The 23,758-nt window shown below is 47.2% G+C and overlaps 1 pseudogene across 1 annotated transcript in view; it reads left to right on the forward strand.

Moving 5' to 3' along the window:
- LOC147718916 (uncharacterized) overlaps positions 1–23,758 on the forward strand; it is a 288,616-nt pseudogene that overhangs the window by 219,591 nt on the left and 45,267 nt on the right. The window contains exon 5 of the transcript XR_015310016.1: positions 17,625–17,729. The product of XR_015310016.1 is annotated as an uncharacterized LOC147718916 (transcript). The remainder of the gene's footprint in view (positions 1–17,624; positions 17,730–23,758) is intronic.

The following is a 23,758-nucleotide window of genomic DNA, read 5'->3' on the forward strand; positions in this document are numbered from 1 at the left end:
CACATCGGAGAGAATGGACTTGGGATGAGAAAGGAGGAGAGGTCACTTGGAAGGTCTGGTCGGTCAGAAAGGAGGAAAGCCACTCTAAAGCTTCATTCCCAATGCCTATTTCTTCCAAGCGAAGGAGCAGGATTTCATGAGACACCGTGTCAAATGCCGCGCTTAGATCCAGCAGCTCCAGTGCTGATGTGCTGCCGGCATCTAGCGCAGATTTGAGTTGTTCAACCACAGCCAATAAGGCTGACTCTGTGCTATATCTTGGTCAGAACCCATTCTGGGAGCTGTCAAGTATATGATTAGAATCTAGAAACTGTGTTAGGGTGGAATTCACATGTGCTTCCAGAATTTTCTAAAGGAAAGGGAGTAATGAGATCGGGCAGTAATTCTCTGATTTAGACGCATCAAGTGTAGGTTTCTTGAGAAGATGGACCACTTTTGCGTGTTTCCAGGATTTAGGCACCATCGCGGTCGAGAGGGAGAGATTAAGTAGTTCCAGACACTCAGGCAGGAGACTTTGTTGAGTTTTCATGAATGCGTCTGGTTTGAGAGGATCATCTGGGGATCCGGATTTAATTTTGATTACTAGTCTCTCTAATTCCCTCAGGGAAATGGGGTGGGGGGAGAGAAAAAAGGAGGACATTATTCCCACAAGCTCTGGGAGATATACCATGGTCTAACGTTTGGTAAATGTCTTCAACTTCTTAAGAAAAAGGTTGCCAGGTCTTCACAGTGTTTGTTGGAGGAGATAATCTTGCCAAATTCCCCTGGCGTAGAAGTCAGATCTTTCAATAAAGAAAAAATAGTTTTGCTGCGATTGGTGCTAGTGTTGATCAAGCTAGAGTAGTGAGCTGCTCTGGATTTACGCACCAGTTTATGGTAAGAATTTGATGGGCGCTCTATTTAGTGCTTTGGCCTGGGGGTCATATGATCTCCTCCAAGCTCTTTCCAAGACTTTGCAATTTTTCTTAGCAAGGGTAAGATCTTCATTGTACCAAGCATTGGCCCGCGTGCTTTTAGAGTGCATGAGTTTGAGGGGAATACACGTATCTAAAACTTGAATGATCCACCTTTGGATAGCCGTGTTAGCCTCTTCCATGTTTGTGACTTTGCCCAGAGGCTTTGCACTCAGGGCTGTGAGGAAGTCTACGTGGTTCAATTTATGCCAGGGTCATTTTAAGGAAGGGTGTTGATTAGGCTGAGGTTTATGGCCCGCAATCATTAGCCGCATTAGAATGAGAAAATGGTCTGTCCAGATCATAGGGAGCAGTGGCAAAACTTCCAGTGGCTCTAAATTCGAGAAGATAGGGTCAAGGAGATGACCTGCTCTGTGCGTCGCACTGGGCATCAGTTGAATCAGCTGACAGGTTGCCAGATCCCCCAGAAAGCTGATAATCTCTGAAGATTCTTGTAGTTCTAAATGGAGGTTCAGGTTGCTATAATGTTAAGGTTGGCCATCTGGAGAGCCAGTGTTACGACTGAGTTTATGAGGGCTTCTCGAAAGACTTTAGAAGGACCAGGAGGTCAATAGATAAGTAGACCGGAAAAGGTGTAGTTAGCACTCAGTGAAATTTTAAATATTGCACTCTCACAATCAGGAAGAACATATGGAGACAAACTGCATGAATGTACAGATTTGTAAATAATCGCAATGCCGCTCCCTCTTCCTCCAGATCTATTTATGCTACGTATAGCGTAGCCTGTAGGAAAAGCAAGTGCTGGGATGGCCACAGAGGATTCACAAAACCACGTTTCCGTTAGGAACAGAATCTCAGGTGAGGGTTCTTGTAGGAGATCTAACACCTCAGCATGATGTTTAGGCAAGGAGTGTCAGTTAATGCTCAACAGAGTGTGTGTCAGTACCCCAGGACCAAAGGTTGTAGCATGCTTCAAGTAAAGTGGTCTGAATTCATAGTGCGAGGGGCAGTTCCCTGGATCCCAGCTAGATTCCCACAGGGGCCTTTCTTAAATAAGGCCCACAATTCTTTGCCGGTATAGCTGCCTCTATGTGATTTAAGAGGTGCAGGGTCCCTGGCTACTGGAGACGTACGGGCGTGGACGGGTCTGCCTTTGCTTCACCTTTGCTGCGCCAGCGGCGCGCCCGCTGCGTGTGTCCGCTGCGGGTCCTAGGAGTGGCGTTCATTTAATGCCACGGGAGCTCAACCAGCTCCACCGGGGCTGCGCGTTGATTGGCTCAGAGCCGACCAATCAGAGCGCGCGACTGCCAAAGGCAGTAAATAGCAAACACACTGAGGCAGAGTGCTAATAGCGTGCAGGTAAGTGAAAGTAGCTTTAGTTTTTAAAACGGTGCAGTTTGGTATTAATTGTAGGTACAACAATTAAAACAATAAAAATAGTTCCAACAGTCGGTCCCCCACCAATTCCCCAAGCAAATATCACCGCTTAGACTAGCCGCGCTACCTCGCAGCGGCGTTCTTTTAATGCCACGGGAGCTCAACCAGCTCCACCTGGGCTGCGCGTTGATTGGCTGAGAGCCGACCAATCAGAGCCCGTGACTGCCGAAGGCAGGAAATAGCAAACACACTGAGGCAGAGTGAGAATAGCAAAGCATGTGTATCTACGGCACACATGCCTCGAACTGATTGTTACTTACACAGTAAGTAACTTTCTTGGCATGTAGTGCTGTAGATTCACATGTGCCCACCCACCTCACCAGGCACCTATAGTTGTTGCAGTTCTTAATTATACACTCATACGCATAGTCATCTCTATTCTACACTTACTTACTCCATTCTCGTCCTCTTGCGGGAAAACAATCTAACAATGGAGTCGATGCCCATGCGCCCTATTACCAAAAGGAGGAGTCACCTTAACTTGTGTCTAGGAAAGACTTCTTCGAAGAACACAACTTGAAAACATCCCGACCCAACAATAGATGGCCGGAGTATGCAAAGCACAGAGGTGTGATTTGAGTTGTGGGTGCTGAGTTGTGGGTGCTGCTAGAGTATTCTAAGGGGGTTTTTGTGGATGTGCCAAGGAACCTCTTTGAACCCACAGAACTACCTGCACACTTTTTTGAGCTGTCAGGGCAGCGTTCAGTTGCCAATATTTGGCACAGGCCATTGGAGTCCATTGGAGTCCACCAGCCATTACACCAGCCATTACACCAGAATCTCCATGGTAAGACACAAGAGTTTTCAGAGCCCTGTTACAGCCCTGTTACATGGAAACTGCCAAGTTCATGATGCCCAGGGAGCCCATGGATCCAGGGCACCAACTTCAACTATTTCTCCAGCAGAAGCTAAGATGGTGACATTTCAGTAGATTTCAGTGTGGTCTATAGATCCAAATGTGAAGATACCTCTTTCAGAGCTAATTTGACTCATGAGACCGGGGTTGAAGCCCAGATAATCTTTAGCAGCCATTTGATGCAACTGAAATATGCGTAAGCACAGGGTTTCCTGCCACGCACATCGGATTAGGCATTTACCGGGCTCATTGACAGACACATTAGGGGACCTCTCTTCCCCCTTGAACTCAGGCTGTGCAATGATGATGATGATGACAATGACATTAAGTTAGCCATGTGAGCAACAGCTGGGGAATGTAGTGTCCTGGAGCAATGCAATCCTCATGTTGCCCCTCACAGGTACTCAGCAGCAGCTTCTTCACTTTCCAGAGAAAAATGTCTAGTTTGCCAATGTCTTCCATTGAAACATTATCTGGTAGGATTTGTGTCTGTTAACCAAATATGTATGATCTTTGCTAGGACTGATCTAGGGAACTGAAAAATAGCTCTCTATGGGCCACAGGTACAAAGTGTTTTTGTGGATGCAATCCTTTAGTGAACGCAAAAAGGCTTTTTCCATGTACAAAGCTTTATTTGCGATTCGGAAACCTATCACCGAATCGCAGATTGGGTTTGCGATTCAGTATTAAGAAGGCACATCTTTAGGGCATCCCTTCCTAATACCGAATCATAGTGGTATGTGTGAATGTTTTGTGACCGAAATGCGGTCGCAAAACATGTGCATTTTACCACCTACTTCAAGTATGTGGTAACCCATTTACAAATGAGAAGGGTTTAGAATGAAAAGGGTAGAATGTCCCAGAAGTAGCTCATCCTTGGTATTTGGGAAGGTTCAGGATGCTCAGTTTTCCTTAGGAATGGGGAACCCCTTACCCTTTAAAGTCCATAATGATTTGAAGGACAGAACTCAGTGAGTGTATCATGCGTTGTCTTGTAGTTCAAATAAGTTCATGGAATCCTTTGTCTTGAATTTAAAGGACAATTTTTAATCTTTGAAATTAAAACAGGATTTAAAAGGTGAACCAAAATTGTGTAGAATCTGCCAACACATGGTTTGCCCCTTCCCAGCATGCAGACCTGGGACTTTCTCAAGGCTGATATAGCATACAAAGAGGGTGAGAAAATCGTATAGTATTTAGAAAGAGACACGCCAAGATGGTAAAAGCATTTCTAACTCACACGAAACAAATAGTGTAAATAGGAAAATTCTACTCTAATCCTTTTTCACTACCATGTGGGATTCCACAGGGATCGTCCCTTAGACCGACCCTTTTTAATGTGTATGTGGCACCCTTGGCCCCTCTAATCAGATCACATGGATTTAGTCTTACTTCATATGCAGATGACACACAAATTGGAGTGTCACTGCTACCAGGGCAAGAATCAGGGATGAGCAAGAAATTCAACTACTGTAAGGGAGTGGTCAAAACTTGGATGTCACAGAATTGCTTGAAACTGAACTCAGGCAAAACCGAGATCCTCATTTTTGGAAATAAGGCCAACTTCTGGACCCCAGACTGGTGGCCATCAAATCTGGGCATCCTCCCTAAACCCACGAAGAAGGCAAAAAATCTGGGTGTGATGGTGGATGATAGACTGAACTTTGAGGACCAGATAAATGCCACAACCTCGGCCACCTTTGATTCCCTCAAACTGCTTAAAAAGGTCAAACACTTCCTGACAGAAGATAACCTACAAACAGTTATCTCATCCCTTATCTTATCACGGCTGGACTACTGCAACGGGCTCTATTTGAATATCCAAGAGTGGCATCTAAATAGATTGCAGATCCTGCAAAGTGCGGCAGCAAGGCTAGTGACAGGCACCCGCAAATTCGTATCAGTAGCCAAAGAAATTAAAAGACTACACTGGCTGCCCATTAGGAAACGGGTGCAATTCAAGTCACTATGTATTATTTTTAAGGCACAACATGGTCTGGGTCCTGATTTTCTGAATTAACAGTTCCAATGGTCCACTCCCTAAAGAACATTATGCTCACTGGGTTCCAAACTGGTGAGCATACCACTGTGATGAGGGCGATCTTTGCATGAAGAGCAAACCGTCAGCAACGGAACACATTTTCCCCCTTACCTCTCTCCATGTCCCCTTCTATATTCACAAAACATTTCAAAGGACTGCTATGCCTTTAAGTCCATGACAGGTCCGGGTCATGTGGAGGAGTCGGCTGACCTGCTTGGAGTTAAAGCAGAAGACGCCGGAGGAGAGTTGTTCTCGTCGGGACTCACGGAGAGGCAGGACTTCGAAGGGTAGAAGCGTTCAGTGGAGACCTTCTCAATGCACCCTTCGGGAGACTCAGGAACCTGGAAAGTAGAGGAGCGGTCGCCGCTAGAGGCAGAAGCCCGGAGCTCGAAACTGACCGGAGGAGTCACAGTCGGGACTCCAGACCCTAGCTGGCAACGCGCAGAAGCCCGCCATGGCCCTGGAGGGTCGTTGCTGTACAAGGTACAGGGACGTCTGGTTTAGTGCGGGGTTGAGCCGCAGAGTGTCCTAAGGGAGGGGGTGTCGGAGAAAAGAGAGACTGACCCATTTTGAGTTTCTCCTACTCTGGGCACTACATTTCTTGCGCTAAATCACTGGTGGCGGAACCTGGTGACATCTCCTTGCACTCCCTCGCTCCCCGCGTCCGTTAATAGAAAGAAAGTCACCTTCCTTACAAAGTCTTTTTTTTCTTTACTATTTTTATGTGTCTGCCATACCCTGAGGAGAACGTCCTTCAAGCGCCACAAGGAAGAAAGAAGGCAGAAGTAAACCCAATGGTTTAGAAGAGAGGAGAATGAAGACGTGGAATCACGACCACAATTACCTGCTTTGAATTGATCCTAATAAACACTGTAGAGTTTAGCTTACTTTTGTGTCCTGGTCTGCTTCTCCACCACGCCGCAACCACCCATGAAGAGAGCCTCGTGGGGGGGAGAAGTTTCATTACAGGTGCTGCAAAATCATGGAATGCCCTCCCCTGGAGTCTGAGGAACTCCTCTGACCTCCTCGCTTTCAGGAAACCACTTAAAACGTGGCTTTTTAACCTATAATCTCCCCTAGCTATACTTTCCATGCCACCCTTTTTCAGTAGAGATGAGCTACCAGCACCAGGACACCCAGGGTAATAATGCGCTTCATAAGTATAATTAACATAACATAACATATATGCAAGAGTCGATTTGGGATGTGCTGCTAGGATTGCATTATGTCTTTTAAGAGTGCTGATCGGAGTCCTGGAGTACACAGCAGTTAAATAGAAACATAGCTGATTCAGAGCAAATTTGCTTGAAAGTGCACCATTTATCCACTCTTCTTTCACAATTTTCTCGGGGTACGAACCCCCCAAACCTCCCGTAGGTTGCTCTGGCTTGCCCCCTAGACTTGCTAGCCGCAGTGCAGTAGAACAAATATTTTACGCCTCACCACTTTCAAATGTCACCAGCCGCCACTGCTTCTATTAGTAGTCTTGTATCAGGTAGAGTACTGCTGTCGTTGATAAACTTGGGTTATGTGAACTGCCTTCATTTCAAAGCTTTACAAAATCCTCAGATAATCTAGGGTTTTCCTAAGGAAAAAGGGAGTTCCAAAGTTTTAAGAATGTTGATCCCCCTATCACATCTTGAGATTCATCTTTCCTTTCTAACGTTGTGTTTCTTCTTCCTATCAGGGGCCGAGCAGGGGCGGTGCATCCCTTAGGGCATGGGGACTTTGCCCCACTCAAATGTTGGCCCCCTGACCCCCCCACCCCAGATTGCATGAGTAAACTACAAAACATTTAAAAAAGAAATGCAGCCAGGGGCCGGTCGGAGCAGCAGCATGGTCTTGTGTAAGCCAAAGGGGGTGGGGCTTAACAATATTGGCAGACACCTGCAATATTCCTCACGTCTCTACTCGCATCGAGCCCTAGGCCCAAGTGCGCATGCCAGTTGGACAGCTCCCGTTTGCTGGCCAGCCCGACATGCATGCTCTGAGATTCTCAATACCTGCATATTCCTGAGCTGGAGTTACTGAAAGTGCAGTCCCCGGTTTCTGTAATGAGCATTGACCGTCTGCCCCAGCCAATCCAGGCGTTGCATTGGAGAGAATGAGTAAGCCTTACACGGGCCATTCTTGAGACCGATCATAGGAAGCAATTAATTCCATTCTCATTTTTATCTACAGGAGTGACCAACTTAAGCAACAAATCATCCCATCACCCTTTCTTATAGTTGTGATGGAGTGGAGATTTTTATATCTCAATCTCCGGGTGAAGTCATTAAATAACACCCCCACTGGTCTGTAGACCTTTGTTCGTCGATGAAGAGAATTTAAAAAGAGCAATCATTTACATCAACCTTATCTGAATCAACAATTCTTTTGTCATTTGTAAAGTCAATAAGGAGAATTTGTGTGAGGTAAATGGTTTTATTAACAATTTAGCACATTCAATCTATTTTATTTACAAATTATTATCCTTTAGTTATTGTTACTACAAATTCAATTAATCTATTAGTCAACATTTCCAAACAAAATAAAATACAATATTAGTGAAAATTATAGTCAAACAAACGTGTTCCATAAAGGAATTCCCCTCATCTAAATTAAATTAAAAATAAGGTGTCAATTCAGAATCCCATAAAGAGTTCTAAAAAGAGAATAGAAATGCGTACGCATAAAGCCTTTGTACTTCAAATAAAAGAGAATTGTTAAGCTGGCTAGTATTCTCAGCTTTAAATCAGCCAACATCTAGTAAATAGGAATTGGCTCAAAAAGTAATCTATCATCCAAAAGAGACATAGTCTCAAGAAACCAAGGGAAGGATCTCCAGAATGAGAAGACCTACTCTAGGAACACACACTAATATAAACACAATAAATTATGAACTGAAACAAGTATCACATTCTCCGTTCACAGCATCCAGTAGGGTTTCAATAAACTCCTGGGAGTAGGTAAGCTCTCCAGTTTCTTACGCCTTCACAATAGGCCATAGATACAACTCCGTGCAAAGATACTTTGTCCACATTTTGCAGTTCAGACTGTTCTTCCCTTAAATCATCCTTTCAGTTGTCTCCTCTGCTCCCGGTGAGAACCTCATTGTAAGAAATGGGATTTCCGGTTGGCTGAGGGTTGCGCCAAAGCCAGGCAGAAACCACCACTCTAAGTCAGGGCAAGGGAGTTACACGCCAAAGGTAACCCCTGCTCACCCTCTAGGCAACGTGGCGCGAGCAGTAAGGCTTATCCCAGAGGCAATGCAGGTTAAGTGTTTGCGCGCGCACCCAGCAACAACATCCAAGGCCCACCACAAAGGAAACTCCACACAAGGTTATATGTAAAAATAGCCTTTGTATTGGAGCAAACACATTAGATAAAAACACACACTTTACAATGTGCCAACAGGCACGGGCAGAATTTACAGGGGATTATGTACAGGACAGGGCCACATGGACCACTCTCAGGAATATGCACTTTTAGACTTAGAATACTTGTTAGAAATATCACTTTGTAGAACATAGAATATAAAATCACTGTGGCACCAAATAGCGCACACAACCAGTAATCACTGCCAGGTAACAGGTAAGTACCACCTACGCAACCCTAACCACCTTAGGAGAATGTCACGCAGGGAACCAGGACCACACAAGCAAAACACCTGTACTAGGAAGAACAACCACCTAATATCACAATACATTTAGGGGTATAGGCATAAGAACATTACACATGATGCATCACAACATTCAGAGGTGTAGGGAAAAACACATGATGCATAAACTTACATTCAGCGGTGTAGGGAAAAGCACATGATGCATAAAAACACATTCAGAGGTGCAGCAAAGAACAATTGCGCAGAAATCGCATAGGCCACAACCTATGACTGTCCCCAGGCCAATTGGCCTCTCTGGGGCTGAAACACCCTGTGTCCCAATGTCAGGGGGCCTAAACGTAGCAGCTGCCCACCAAGTGCTGGGCACCTGTAGAGATGATGGGACCAACATGGTGGAGCCTCGCAGGCTCTGGCCACCAAGACACTTGTGGCCCCGTGAGCCGTGCTGGGCTCGAGAACAAACTGTGGGGCAAGGAGGGAGCAGCCCGCTGCCTTCCGGGGCCGCTCTACTGCAAAGGAAAATGCTGCCCCTGAAGACGTTGGAGCCTCTCAGGGCTCCAGAACTAATGCGGCACTCAAGAGCGTCTCGGGCTCGTAAAACAAATATGCCCCCTTGAGGCTCTCCGGGCTCGTATTAAAAATATGCCGCCAAGAGCCTCAGCGGCTCGAATTACTAATGCCCTTGAGCCTCTCCGGGCTCGAGAATCAACTTGCCGCCTGGTTGGAGCCCCCCCCCTCTGGGGGACTTAAGAACAAAAATATGCCCCGGAGCCTTCGTAGGCTGTACATGCAAAATGCCGCCTTGCTCGAGGAGCGGCCCGCTGCCTGCCGGGGCCGCTCTACCCTGGACACTGCCTGCAGAAGGACGCGTGCACCACTGAAGGAGGGGGCAGGCACCGGCAATGTGCCCCGACGGCCCCTTTCTCTCCTCCCAACTACGCACTCACCAGATTCGTGTGGCGGCTGGGGCAGGAGAACTCCTCGGGGCTCCCCCACTTCACGGTCTTCTCTCGCTCCTCGGGGCTCTCCCTCGCCCTTGGGAGCCCCGGGTGGGGGGGGGAGGGGCTCCCAAGGGCGAGGGAGAGCCCCGAGGAGCCCCGTTCGCTCTTCGGTGCAGGAGCACGGGGTAGGCTCCCGTCTGCTTCCTGCTTGGGGGCCAATCGCAGCGCGAGTCGCCCGGCCAGCCTCCTGCAGCCTCCACCAATGGCAGCGTGGCTGCTCCCTCGGCTTCCTCTCGGCCCCGGTGCTGCGGCGGGTGATCTCGGGGGCCAAACCGAGGGGTGGGCTCCCTCGATAAAGTATTGATAAATGACGGCAGGGTCCCTGGCGGGGTGGGCACCCGTCAGGGGTCAAATAAAGGCAGGAACATGGCAATATGCGGCGTGGGCAGCCGCAAAGTGAAAAGAAAGCGCTCTGAGCGCTAGGGGCAAATCCAGCGCTCCCAGGCACTGAAGGGCTTCAGCAAGGTAAAAGTAAAGCGCTCTCATGCGCTAATGCCCCCAAAGTTCAGCAACCAGTCTTTCAGGGGGTGCAGGGACCAGGCTGGGCCCAGGATCCAGCTCACAGGGTCCTCCTAGGCAGGGAGGCAATCCCCAGTGGTGGTCCTCCAGGCACCCAGATGCAGCCCCCCTCAGCTTGGATCAGGAAGAACAACATTTCTGGGGACACAGCCCCTTTTTATACAGGTAAATCCTTTGTCCTTAGGTGCAGGGTGGGGGGAAAACCAGTTGCAGCTGGTTTTGGAGCACTATGATGTGCTCAGCCCCCCTTCCTATTCACTAGTGAGGCTAGGGTCATCAGTCGCACCACAGGGGGCGGAGCTAGCATTGTGTGGGGAAAGTCCAGCCCTATTCAGGTCCCAGGTGCACTCCTCCCAGCCACCACACATGCAAATCTCCCATTCACCACTGGGGCAGACCCATCCTGACTTCTGGAGCCTGGCACACCAGCCAGCTCCAGCCAATCACAAGCCAGCCAGTTATTTCACCTAAATTACCCAACCAGGCCAACTTCTAGAAGTGGCACTTCCACACTAGACACATTCACGCTGAACACATCATCCCGCAGCATTTAATCACACGAGTCCGCACATACCAAACTCGCACCTGCACTCCCCACGCATCAGGAAATAACATGGACACATACATTCCCCATGCAGTCCTATGGGAGGGCAGGCCAACCTCACTACACGCACTCAGAGTGCGCAGGCACTTTCCACTGGGACACAGTGAAAGTGCGCTGAAGCCAAAAATCACTAGCACTGGGTCACCACACAAAGCAAAAAGTTAAGGGGTGAACCTGCCAGAAGGGCCAAGTCCAACACTCATTATCAGTTATCTAATACAAATCAAATGCTTGTTCACTAAATAACAAAAGGCTTCTGGTAAGTAAGAACATCTGTAGTGAAAAGAAAAACATCTCGTGCAAAACAGCAGCTCAATCATGAAAAATAGGCCCTTCTGTGTTAGCATAGTAATCTCTATTAATATGGCATGGATAGATAGGATAATTTAAGTCAGTACATTATTATTTCTTTTGTATGCTATATTGCCGGCCAATGTCCCTGCTCCTATTACCAGCAAAGGTACTGGAAAAGATCATCAACAATCAACTCATAACACTCCTGGAGCAGAACCAGCTACTCGACGCCTCCCAATCTGTCTTCCACAGCAATCACATCACTGAAACTGCCCTGATCGGAGCCTCCGATGACCTCCGAACCCTCCTCAACCAAGGAGAAACAGCAGCTTTGATCCTCTACCTCTCGGCAATCTTTAACACCATATCCAACTACACACTGATCGAAAGACTCCACCAGATCGGCCATCACCAGCCAACACCCTTTCCGTAGGAATCGCCACACACTTTCTACAGAGACTTCAGAACATACAGAACGTCATAGCCAGACTCATCCTCAGCCTTCCCCGATGAACCCACATCACACCTCAGCTCAGGAAACTCCACTGGCTCTCAGTACAGAACAGTTGCCAATTCAAGCTGCTGACCCACACATACCAGCCTCTACACAACCAAGGACCCGCCTACATTTACCACTGCCTGTACTTCCACTGACCTTTGAGAAGACTACGCTCTGCCTCCCTTTCACTTGCCCATGCTCACCGCATCTACCGAAGAAGAAGTGGAGGACGCTCCTTCTACCAAATAGCAGCAAAAACCTTGAACAGCACCCCACGCACCTTCGCACCATCACCTCATTTTCGGAATTCCGATTGGCCCTCAATACCTAGCTGTTGGAATAAGCCTCTCAGGCCTGAAAGAGTCTGGATACCCTATAGGGTGATTAGCTGCATTTTATAACTCCTGATTACTTACTCCATTTTATTTTCAAAAACTCTTTTTTTATTAATTTTCAGGTTAAAGGCTAACAAAAATAGGAATTACTGTGCTGCAACAAACCCAAACCCCACAATACCCAGCTGGAGGAGTTACAGGAATAAATTGAATAAGAGCTAAATCACAGATGATACAGACTCCGAATACGTCAACCATTCACCCCATACCTTATGGTACTTCACTGGGCACCCCCTGCATATGTCAACACATTTTTCTGCTGCAGTGGCAAAATCCATCACCCAGGCCAATCAAGAAATGGGGAGGCTAGTCTTGAGTGCCAGTGATGGGTAATGTCCCTTTTGCAATGATGAGACCCAGCTGAAGCAGTTGTCTGGAATGGCAATTCCCCATGCGTTTAGCAGGTCCTAGAGATCTAAGGGCCAGATGTATCAAGAATTGCTTTTTCGATTCTTAAATAGCAAAATTTACTGATTTGCTATTTAAGAATCCCAAAATGAAGTGTATGTAGGATTTGCAAATGTTTTTGTGAATCCTTAACATTCCCTATTAGTGAATCGCAAGTTGTGATTTGCTATTAGGGAATGCATTCCCTAATAGCCCCATAAGAATGAATGGGAATGCATTAGCAATTTGCGAGTACTCGCAAATTGTGAATGCAATAGCAAGGGTCCTAGGGGGCCTAAAGGCACCCCTGATGCACCCCAGAAAAGGTAATATATGCACATGTGCTGCACATAAATGCCTTAAAGGCATGTTTGCGCTCCACATGGCACTATGAAAAATGCACTTTTGTGCATTTTTCAAAGGAATCACAAATTATCATCAACTTGTAGTTGGTGGTAATTTGCAATTCCAAAATGCAAATTCATATTTAGCGATTGCTACATGAATGGCACTTAGAGAATCGCAAATTGCGATCCTTTAACTGCACTCGTAATTTAGGTAATCACAAAAAATTGGATAACCCATATTGCGAATGGCAAGAGTTTGCGAATGCAAAAAGCCTTGATACATCTGGCCCTAAGTTCGGGTCAGGAAGGACCGTACTGCTTATGATATGGGAAAAGGTAGTACAGATTTGTGTCCAGTATGCTTGGATAACCGGGCAATCCCAGGCCATGTAGAAGAAGACCTTTTTTTAATACGTTTATTATTTTTGACAGACTTTTGCACTTTTTTATTTAAATGTGTTTTTATTTGCAAAATCAAGAAATTCACTCCTTCAGTGGTTATTGCCATTTAGAGTAATATTATTTATATTGAACATATTCAAACAGAATATAAAGATTTTAATATCGACCTATCAAAATATAAACTAGCTGAATATTTGTTAGATTTGGGGGTCTCTAGTTGGCAGAGGTGAGCACCTTTGTTCAAATAGGGACCCTTACTTCTAGTCAGGGTAAGGGGGACACACACTGTTGATAACACCAGCTCACCCCCTTGGTAGCTTGGCACGAGCAAACAGGCTTATCCACAAGGCAACGTGTAAAGTATTTGTACCAACACTCACAGTAACATACACTACACAAGTTGTTTATAAAAATATAAATCACTTTATATAGATTAGGCAGATCAAAACGGCATAAAAAAATTTCTTTTGTGAAAAAAGTTCACTTTAGTAATGTTCTCTTTGTCAACACATACTGGTAACCACAAAAACACTCGTAGGCTCAGTATGGCCGTGAGCCTTTGTTTCTGGCGTGTGAAAACTCTAAAAATGCAAATAAGGTGCTCCTCAATAATGACGCTCCTGGCATAGTATTGCTGTAAAAACCGTGCACTTAGCGATGAAAATCCCCCCCCTCTGTAGCACACAATGTGCTATACTTTTGTGCTCAATTTAGCATCAGTAGGTCACCCCCGCCGCACATGCGCCGGCACACGCTAGACACAAAAACGACGCTGTCCTTAACTATGGCCCGATGTATTTTTAATCACTGAAAGGGTGCTGTCCTTAAATCTTGCCCCCTTCGTCAATGCGCGGGCGCGAGCAACGTGTTAAAACACAGTTCCCCTTGCGCCAGCTTTATCCCAGATTGGAGCTGGTTACCTTTTTAAATGCGGAGGGGGACTTTGCAGTCCGGGCAGATCCCCGGCGAAGCAGCTTCCTTATTGGCAGCGCTCCTTGGCTTCAGGCACACTTCTCTGTCGTCGAGGAGCGTGGGGGCCTGGTCACTAGGCGATGCCTTGCGCTTCCTCCAGTCACAGCGCAGCTCTGTCCGGACGAGCCCCTTTGTTGCTAGGCGAGACCCCGTGCTGAGTCCAATCTCAGCGCAGCATTTTCCTGATGTCAGCAATAAATGGACACGGTGCTTGCGAGGCTCACGGGCCAGCCGCAGTGATTTTTCCGCACACTGCGCTTCTCTTCTACTACCTCGTACCGAGCCGGCGGCAGTGATCTCGGCCCCTTGTTTAATCTCAGTGCAGAATTTTCCTGATGTCAGCAATGAATGGACATGGTGCTTGCAAGTTTCACGGGCCGGCGGTTGTGATTTTTCCGCACACAGCGCTTCTCTTCTCCTTCCTTGTACCGGGCAGGCGGCAGTGATCTCGGCCCCTTGTTTACGGTCTCGGGTTGTGCACTGGCACGCACTCTTGAGTGCCGAGATAGTCCTTCAGGGAGCACTGCAGACCTCACGCAGAGCCCCGTTGTGTGCCAACAAGCACACTGAATCAATAACACACAGGCAGGCAGGACAATATTCACGAGGCCACAGTCAGTGCGCAGCCACACGCACTCAGTGCTGACAAGATGGTTTCTTCTGTAAACTTTTTTGTACCTGAGTTTACAACAGGAGGCCAGATCTTCTCAGGCCCTTGGAGACAGGTAGACTTCAGAGGGGGGCAAAGCCCCTCAATAATAACAGCAATTGCAGGTCAGCTTCCAGACACTCAGCAATGGCAGCACTTGTCCTCAGTATTCCTGGCTGTTCTTCATTGGCAGGGATTCCTTCTTGATCACAACGTTTTTCCTAATCTAATTTTACAGGGGTCTCAGCTCTACTTTCATAACCCAAAAGTCTTTGTTCTTCCTGTATGATGGGTCCTGGACCCAGTCCAAACCAGTACTGGGTGCACTCTGCCAGTGCACATCTTCTTCCATTGTGCGTGTGGGCCAGGGCCATCAGACACACCGCAGGGGGTAGACCCAGCATTGTGGAAGGCAGGCTCAGCCCTATTCAGACCCAGGTGCTACTCCTCCCACCACTCTACATGCAGATAGATCTATTCAGCCTAGTGCTGACTCACCCAGTCTCCTGGAACCACACCAGCCACTGTCACTCACAAACCAGACAGGCAATCCAAAAACAGGCAGAGGCACACAGAAAGGCTGAACAAGAAGGCAACCACTTTCTAAAAGTGCTATTTCCAAACGTAGAATTTAAAAAACCATCTTCCCTAAAAGATGTGTTAATGAATTTTGAGTTCAGGGATACCAGATTCCATATGTCTATCTTGCCGCTATGGGAAGATATGCAGTTAAACATGTTACACAGCATTCCCCATGTTATCCTATGGGCAAGATAGCCTTTCAATAGTGAAAAACGAAATTGGCCGTATTTCACATCAGGACATGTTACCCACACTAGAACATGTCCTACCCTTTCACATACACTGCAACCTGCCCAGGTAGGGTATCTTGGGCCTACCACAGGGGTGTCCAAGGTGTAAGAAAAGGAAGGGGTGGGACTGGCAAGTGTGTACACTAGCCAGTACAACATGGCAGGTAACAAACTGCGCATAGGCACTGCAGTGGAAGGCCTGAGACACCATTTTAGGGGTACTCATGTGGGTGGCACAATCAGTACTGCAGGCCCACTAGTAGCATTTGAATCACCAGCCCTGGCACACTCAGTGCACTTTACTAGGGACCTACTGGTAAAACAAATATGCCAATCATGGATCACATTAATAATTTAACCAGGGAACACATGCACGTTGGCACTGATCAGCAGTGGCTAAGGGCCCAAAGCATCTAAATTAACAAAAACGCATTCCAACACAGTGTCAAAAATTTGGGAGGCAGAGGCAAAAAGTCAGGGGAAACCATGCCAAGAATGCCAGGTCTAACAATATTATCAAGCTAAATATACATAAGTATGGATGTACTATTTTTTGCACCACATACATGTACCTTGAAGATGTGTAGCTTTTCAATGTACGTAGATGTGGAGTTAGGAATAGTAAATGTATTCTTATGTACATTTACCTTCACGTTATTGTGGTAGTCAATGTTTTAGCAAATTGATATGTTTTCCCTCTGTGTTCTGAAATACAACCCCTACTAAGAATTTAGGGGGGATATGTACAATGAAGTGGCGGAGCGTGTCGTACCTCCTGGGCTTAACAACACGCTCCGCCACTTCGGAAACACAAGGCTACACCATATTTACAAGAATGTGGTGCAGCCTTGTGTTTCCCCCAGTGATGGCGCTAAGTTGGTAAACTTAGTGCCAACTCAGGCACCATAGTGCAAGGGTTTCTGCGTGCAGGGGAGGATTGTTTATGTGTAGGAAGGTGTCCCTTCCTGCTCATAAACAATCCTAAAATGCCATTTTCATTTTCATTTTCATGTGTGCAAAAAAGTTACAAAATCTAATTTTTAAAAAAGGTTTGTTTATGTACAGGAAGGAACACCTTCTTATACATAAACAATGGCATTTTGCTTTTTCCATTGTGCAGCACACATGGAAAAAGCAAAAACGAGGAGAAATAAAGCATTTCTCCTCGTTTCGCCAACTTAAGACCAGGATTTTCTTACGGTGAAATGCCCTGCAACACCTACTGTACGCCCCTTTCACGCTAACCATAGCGTGAAAGAGTTGCTTATGGACAAGGCAGCGTTAAGCCACGTTAAGTGGCTTAACGTTGTCTTGTACATAAGGCAAGGCAGTGTCACAAAAAGTGACGCTCCTGTGGCGATAAGGGCTTGTACATATGCCCCAAAGTCTTTACTACCTCGTTTTGTTATACAATTCAGCTTTTGCCCTATTGTCAGTCTTAAGTGAAATAAACACCAAAAATAAGTTCAAAGTAGGTGTCAAAAACTACACAAACAAAATGCATACGGAAAGGAAATGCCTTAGATGTTTAACACGAGCGACCTGGGAAACTGATTGGTGATGAAGGGGATAGGTGTCTGCTTTTCTTTCGAGTTTTTAAGTCTCCGAAGCGGGGGCATTACCCTTGATTTTTAATCCAAAACAAGGCGCTTTGCTAATTGGAACAAAACAAGTTGTCTGATTCCAGGAACCTGTTCGTACCCTCCTCCTGCACATGTCACTGTGGAACACTAAAGCGTGTGTCTTCTTGTGATCTTATGTCCTCTTTGGTTCGACATCGTTTTCTTTTATCCATGATCATAAATAGTGAAAACATTGTTGTATAGAAAAACCAAATACATGTCTGTAAATACTTCATTGAAACATAATGGATCAATGTCATTTTATAAAACAGGCAATCCAATGTTTCATCCTGGACTTTCCCTTTGGATTAAGGAAGTGGATGAGCCAGATGCATGCAACCACCAGAACACGAAGGAAGAGCAACTGTGCAAAGCTGGTGAGTGCGACGTTCCATCTCTCAGCATTAGGACACTTGCAGTGTAAATGGGGAGAACTGCAACCAGAAATGTGCCTGTGTTGTGTGCTGTGACGAGCTCTAGAAGATGGAACTAGGCCTTGAGTTTTCAAATTGTAAATTCTTAAGCTTAAAAGTTCAAATTACTACGTTGAACAGAGAGAAAATCAGCCTTGGCAATTTCAATCAGTATGATATTTTTCTATATTAAATAGGTGTTTGCAATTTTGAGTGATACACAGTAGGTAGGTAACAGTGGAGGCTCATTTTCCTCACACAGGTGATCTCGTATTGTTGCCTCACAAGTTGTAGCTATTTTGTGAACGTGAAGAAGCATAGACTACAGCTAGTTTTCCTGTAACCGTTCTTGGTGTTAAGGATGTTTACACGCCTGCTGCACCTTTACTGTACAATACTGTACCTAAACTTCTTGCACGCAGTCAACAACAAAGTGTGTATGGTGCAAGGTGGGGGCATACTTCCATAATAAGAGGACCACACATTACACTCACAGCCTCGAATGGACACTGTTTATCCACATAAGGGCCTTCTCCCCGGGATCAGCATGTAATCCAGCCTGGGCTCCATGGCAAGGAATGGCCAGCCTCGAGGGTGCCATATCTTCACTGAGTAACCACAGCCGAATGCCCCGGTTACTTACCGGTAATCTTCATTACTCCGAGTATAGTCTTCCTCGCCACATGACTAACAAAGTGAGGTTCAGCTCCACACCAGAACCCTCCAAAGCAAAAAAAGGTCAGCCTCCCATGCCTCACATCCCTTCCCAATATGGCCGACCCATTACACCTTTGACCTCTATAAGAGGCGGGCCGGCCCAACCCTTCAGCCTGAAACCACCAAGCAGAAACATGAAGCCGATAGCCAGACAGGGAGGGAGGGATGGGAACTTATGTGGCGAGGAAGGCTATACTCGGAGTAATGAAGATTACCGGTAAGTAACCGGAGCATTACCTCCTCGTTAGTCTTCCTCGCCACATGACTAACAAAGTGAGCAAATACCATAGCCAAGTGGCTTTATGGAAACTCACAAGAAACCAACGGACCAGAATGGGATGCCCCTGAAAGAGGGCAAAGCCAGCAGAGCAGACGAGTGGAAGGACCACCCAAGAGAGAGGCAAACACGAGCAGGAAGAACCAGCCCAGGACAAAAAAAGAACCGGGAAGGCCGAAAACATGGGCCCCCGAGACACGAAGTGCCGCCATAAAACTGCCACAACGAAAGGCCGAAGAAGGACAGAGAAAGCACGGAACCAGACCGCACGGGGCCAAATGCAACAGCAAACACGCCCTAGAACAGAAAAGCAACAATGCCGGGCCAAACACACCAAGACTGCCCAACATACAGCCAAAAGGGAAGAGGGGAGCAAAAAGCCCAGAGAGAGGCACCGAAGAAACAGAGGGCATCCCCACCACAGTGACCCAGCTAAAAAAGCCACAGCAGAGAGAGAGACGCAGTCCGACAAACACAGCAACACTGCAAGGTAGACCACCACCCGCAAGAGAGCCGAAACCACCAGAGGAATGGGGCAGCGGGAGCAGACTCAATCAAACAGACTGCCAAGAACCACAAGAACGGAAAGGGTGCAAAGAAAACCAGCACGCCCACCGAACAACCAAAAATATGAGGGACACCACAACCACACCTGCAAGAAGAGAAACAGATGGACACGGACCCCAGTCACGCAAGGACCCCCCGGAAGGGAACGTGACACAAATGAGAGAACTCAGGCAGGCACAAGGCAGAACAGACCCAGGAAGGCGCAGTAAGACACTGAACAGACCCAGACACCAAGGGAACCCAACCGGCCAACAGCAAAAAGCGGAAAACCCAGAGGGCTGATCACGTAGACCGAAGGGCGGAAGGGACCATGCCCAAAGCCAAGCCACCAAGAAAGAAGCGGGTGGACACCAGAGGACCCAAAGTAGAAGAAAACACACAGAGTCCGAAAGTAAGAGAAATGCAGCATGGCGGCCCGAGACCGCCCAGCACAGGGTGCAACACGACCCAGGAATGCCCCAAAAGAAGGAAGCGAATGGGCGAAGTGAGCTCCCAGGCGGCCACACAGCCATTCAGCAACCAGACCCAGACCAGTCGAACAATGAAGAACCGACAGGAAAAGGAGCATACAGGGAAAAAAAACAAAGAAGGCAGGAAAAACTAAAGGCGAGAAAGACAGAAGGGCAGGGCAAAACAAGCCCGAGCCATATCAACACACCCAGGGAGCCACCTGAGCCAACAGGCCCCGGGACCCTAAAACCAGGAACAAAAGATGAGGACACCAATCCACACCAGAAGCGCAGGGCCCTGCCAGGAAGAGGAGAACCGAGAGTTCCAGCACCCCCGGACACCCAACAGCACCTCCGGAAACAAGCAGCAGCAGACACCAATAGAGACGCACCCAGGCAAGCACCAACAGGACAAAAGCCCATGCCAGGACAAACAAGCCCAGAACCCCCAGAAGAAAAAGGCCCCCCTGGAAAGCGCAAAGCCGGGAGCCCGAACGAGAAGGCCGAATAGCCAATCCGGGGACCCAAACTAAGCAAACAGCACCAGGCGAACACCCAACCAGGTACTAAAGAGACCCGACCCACACCACATAACGAGAGCAGACGGAGCCAGAAGTAAAGAGACCCAGGCAAGGACAGCACCAATGTGCCAAAAAAAACAACCGGGGTGAACCCCGCAAACGCTCTGGAGCATGAAGCAGGGGAGAAACCGCCCAGGAGAGCAACAGGAAGCTCCCACAAGGCCGGGGTAAATCCCAGAGAAGCCAAGGAATGGGCAACAGAAAGCCCGCCAACCGACCCAGCACCGACAGGGAACCCATGCACGCCTCAAAGGACGGCAAAGGCTCCCAGCACCCGGGAAGGGGCACCCAGAACATAAAGACCACTGGTCCAAGAAGGAAACGTCCGAAGCCACACAAGACAGGTACCCCACAGGGAAGGCCGCCCAAAGCAACAGGAAGACCCAGGCTGTCACGCAACAAGGTGCAAACCAGCCCAGACCCGGCCAACTCCCCAGATCAGACGAAGTCAGATGCACACAGGGCCACGGAAGATCAAGGACGGGAAGCATGAGGAAACAACCAGACGGCAGGAATCAGCTCATTCCGACCGTGAGGACGAAAAACACAGGCCGCAGAGTCCCCACACAGCAGGGAGACCAAAGGTGCAGGTGCCTAAAGGAACAGCCAGACCAGAAGCGGCCAAAGATAGAAAGCGCGCTGCCAGCGCTGCCCAGGCCACCTGCTGCAAGAGGCGACATCTCCCGTAGGCAGTACCCAAACCTCCAGGATCCTAGCACAGCAGCGCACCAACACCCGGACCCAGCAGACAGAATGGACGCGAGTCCAGGGTGATCCAAGAGCCGCCGACACAACCACCAGGCCAGAAAAGACAAAACAGGTGAGCCCGCTAGCGCAGGGCTGCCAGAGCCCACAAACACAGCCCGCTAGAGCAGAGCAGCAAAGGCAAGGGGGTAGTGTGAGGGACAAGGCGGGGAGAACCTAGAACAGGAGCCCGCTCGAGCAGGACCTCTTCCCCGGGGCTGTGGGACCTGCTGGAGCAGGACCAAACCACAACTTACCTGTAAGACGCTCAGGAGAATCTGCAGCGCAGAACTAAAAAAACAGGCTGAAGGGTTGGGCCGGCCCGCCTCTTATAGAGGTCAAAGGTGTAATGAGTCGGCCATATTGGGAAGGGATGGGAGGCATGGGAGGCTGACCTTTTTTTGCTTTGGAGGGTTCCCTTGTGGAGCTGAAGCTCACTTTGTTAGTCATGTGGCGAGGAAGACTAACGAGGAGGTAATAAAGATTTCCTGCAGGAACTATTCATCAGAAGTAGATTCTGGCCCATGTCGGCCACCGCACCCAGTAGTCGTTCGGAACGAGGGGGTTGCGCTGGCTGACTGACTATGCAAATCTACTAATCGACTACTGGGTGCGGTGGCCGACATGGGCCAGAACCTACTTCTGATGAACTTGATTGCAACCCAGGACCTGTGATTAATATTTAAATTATAAAGATCAACATCTATTATTGGAACCCTAGAAAAATATGTGCCTGAAATGAGGAAGCTGGTAAACTAAAATTAAGCACTGACAAAACAGATTGGCAACTTTTGGAGGATCAACAAGAATAAAAGATTTCATAATCAACAAAAGCGCCTCCATATATTTGACTGAGACTTACCTAAGGTGAATTTGAAAACCTTTTGAGACACAATTTACTTTTCTAAAACCAATATTGAATTAATCTGCCTCAATCTTGATGTGTTATTGGAGATAATCAAACCAGTATTCTGTGTTTTTCTTGGGTGGTAGTCTGCAGAACTACTGCTTCCAGTTTTTGTTAGTTATTGCATTGTATTTGTGGGGGAGCAGCAGGTTCTGCTGCAACAGCAGGTCTGGAATTCAAAGTACGTTGCATAAACTGTACGAATCTCCAGTATAAGGTGACTGTGTATTTAATATCCCTACTACTTCCGCATGGGATAGGGTGTCAGAAGAAGAGGAACAGAAGTGTAGCCGCCAGGACTGGCCACGTAGCCCACTCATTGCTAAGTTGCCCCAAACGAACATGTATGTCGTGTGGCAAATGACCACCAAACCAATTTTGATGTTCTTGATATGTTAAAGGGATTTCACATTCTAGGTTAGCCCTATAGTGCGACAGCGGATGTATAACTATATATTCATGAAATTGATCTGGGGCAGCAGCAACAGGCTCAAACTCAACCCAGGAGTAAAAAGTCTCAAAAGCATAGGCTGGGTGTAGAGCTATTATTAAATTAACTGGCCTCCCCTCATGTGGGACACCTCGAGCTTTCAGGTGCTGAGTAACTGCTTCCCTGAAATTGGCCCCTATACTGATGGGTATGGATATGATGAATGGATTCAATTTGTAAGTGGAGCCAAAGAATTAGAAAACCTATAGAATGGGGAACAACCTTTTATGAGTCAAGCTTGACAAACCTACAGAAATAGGTGCTTCCTTATTCCCAGTAGGAGATAACCATGATTACTACATAAGTCTATGTAATAATGTAATAATGGTTCAAATGTGTGTGATAAGTGTAAACCATTCAAGGCATAGCCATAAGATATGAGCCTCATGATGTGGGCCAACTGTTGCAGAAGTTATGACTTTGGCAGAACTATACAAGGGGTACATTCCCACCCATGGGTGACACAGGTGAACTTGGTTCAATGCACCAACAATGAATGTGAAATGCAAGTTATTGTACACCTGCAAGATACTATTCAATGTGCAATATACATTCAAGTATTGCTCTGCTACTAACAATCCCACTAATTTATCAAGGGCACTGTGGAAACAGCAACAAATCTTATTTAGTTATTTACAGTATCACATACACTGTAGTAAGGAGAATGAGCATATGTCATAATTATTTATTTCTACAGGAACAATCTGTTTCTCAGTTTATCTAAAACAACTACACAGAATATTATAAAAAAAACAACTAGATACGTTATAAATAACAAGACCAAAAGGATTATTTCCACTGCATACGTTGTTGACAACGGAGGCTGTCTTCATCAGCATAAGTGTGAAAACAGTGTAGCCCGCGAAGAGCAAGCACCCACTGTGGTAGCAGTCAGTCAGTCTTCCTCTGGGCGAGATGTGTCATCTGCAAAGTGTGAAATGCACTGGCAGTAGGTGAGACCGTCTCTGGCAGAATCTCGGTTGATAATCTGGACAAAGGACCTCTCCTGACAAGTGGTCAAGTGGCAGTACTTATATACTAAAGGGCTTATCTATGAGAGGCTTGCGCCACCAGAGAGTCACTCCAGCAGCGCGTGCCTCTCAATCATTTTGCAGCACACATAGATAGAGCAAAACATCTCTGTGGAGGTGCCTCTTCCTGTACAAAACAATCCTGCCTGCAACAAAAGCAACCTTATACCATGGTGCAAGGGTGCCTACATTGGCGCTAGGCAGTAAATTGTGCACCAGTGCAGGGGAAA

Source organism: Lissotriton vulgaris, chromosome 4_1, assembly GCF_964263255.1.
Source record: "Lissotriton vulgaris chromosome 4_1, aLisVul1.2, whole genome shotgun sequence".
Classification (NCBI taxonomy): domain Eukaryota; kingdom Metazoa; phylum Chordata; class Amphibia; order Caudata; family Salamandridae; genus Lissotriton; species Lissotriton vulgaris.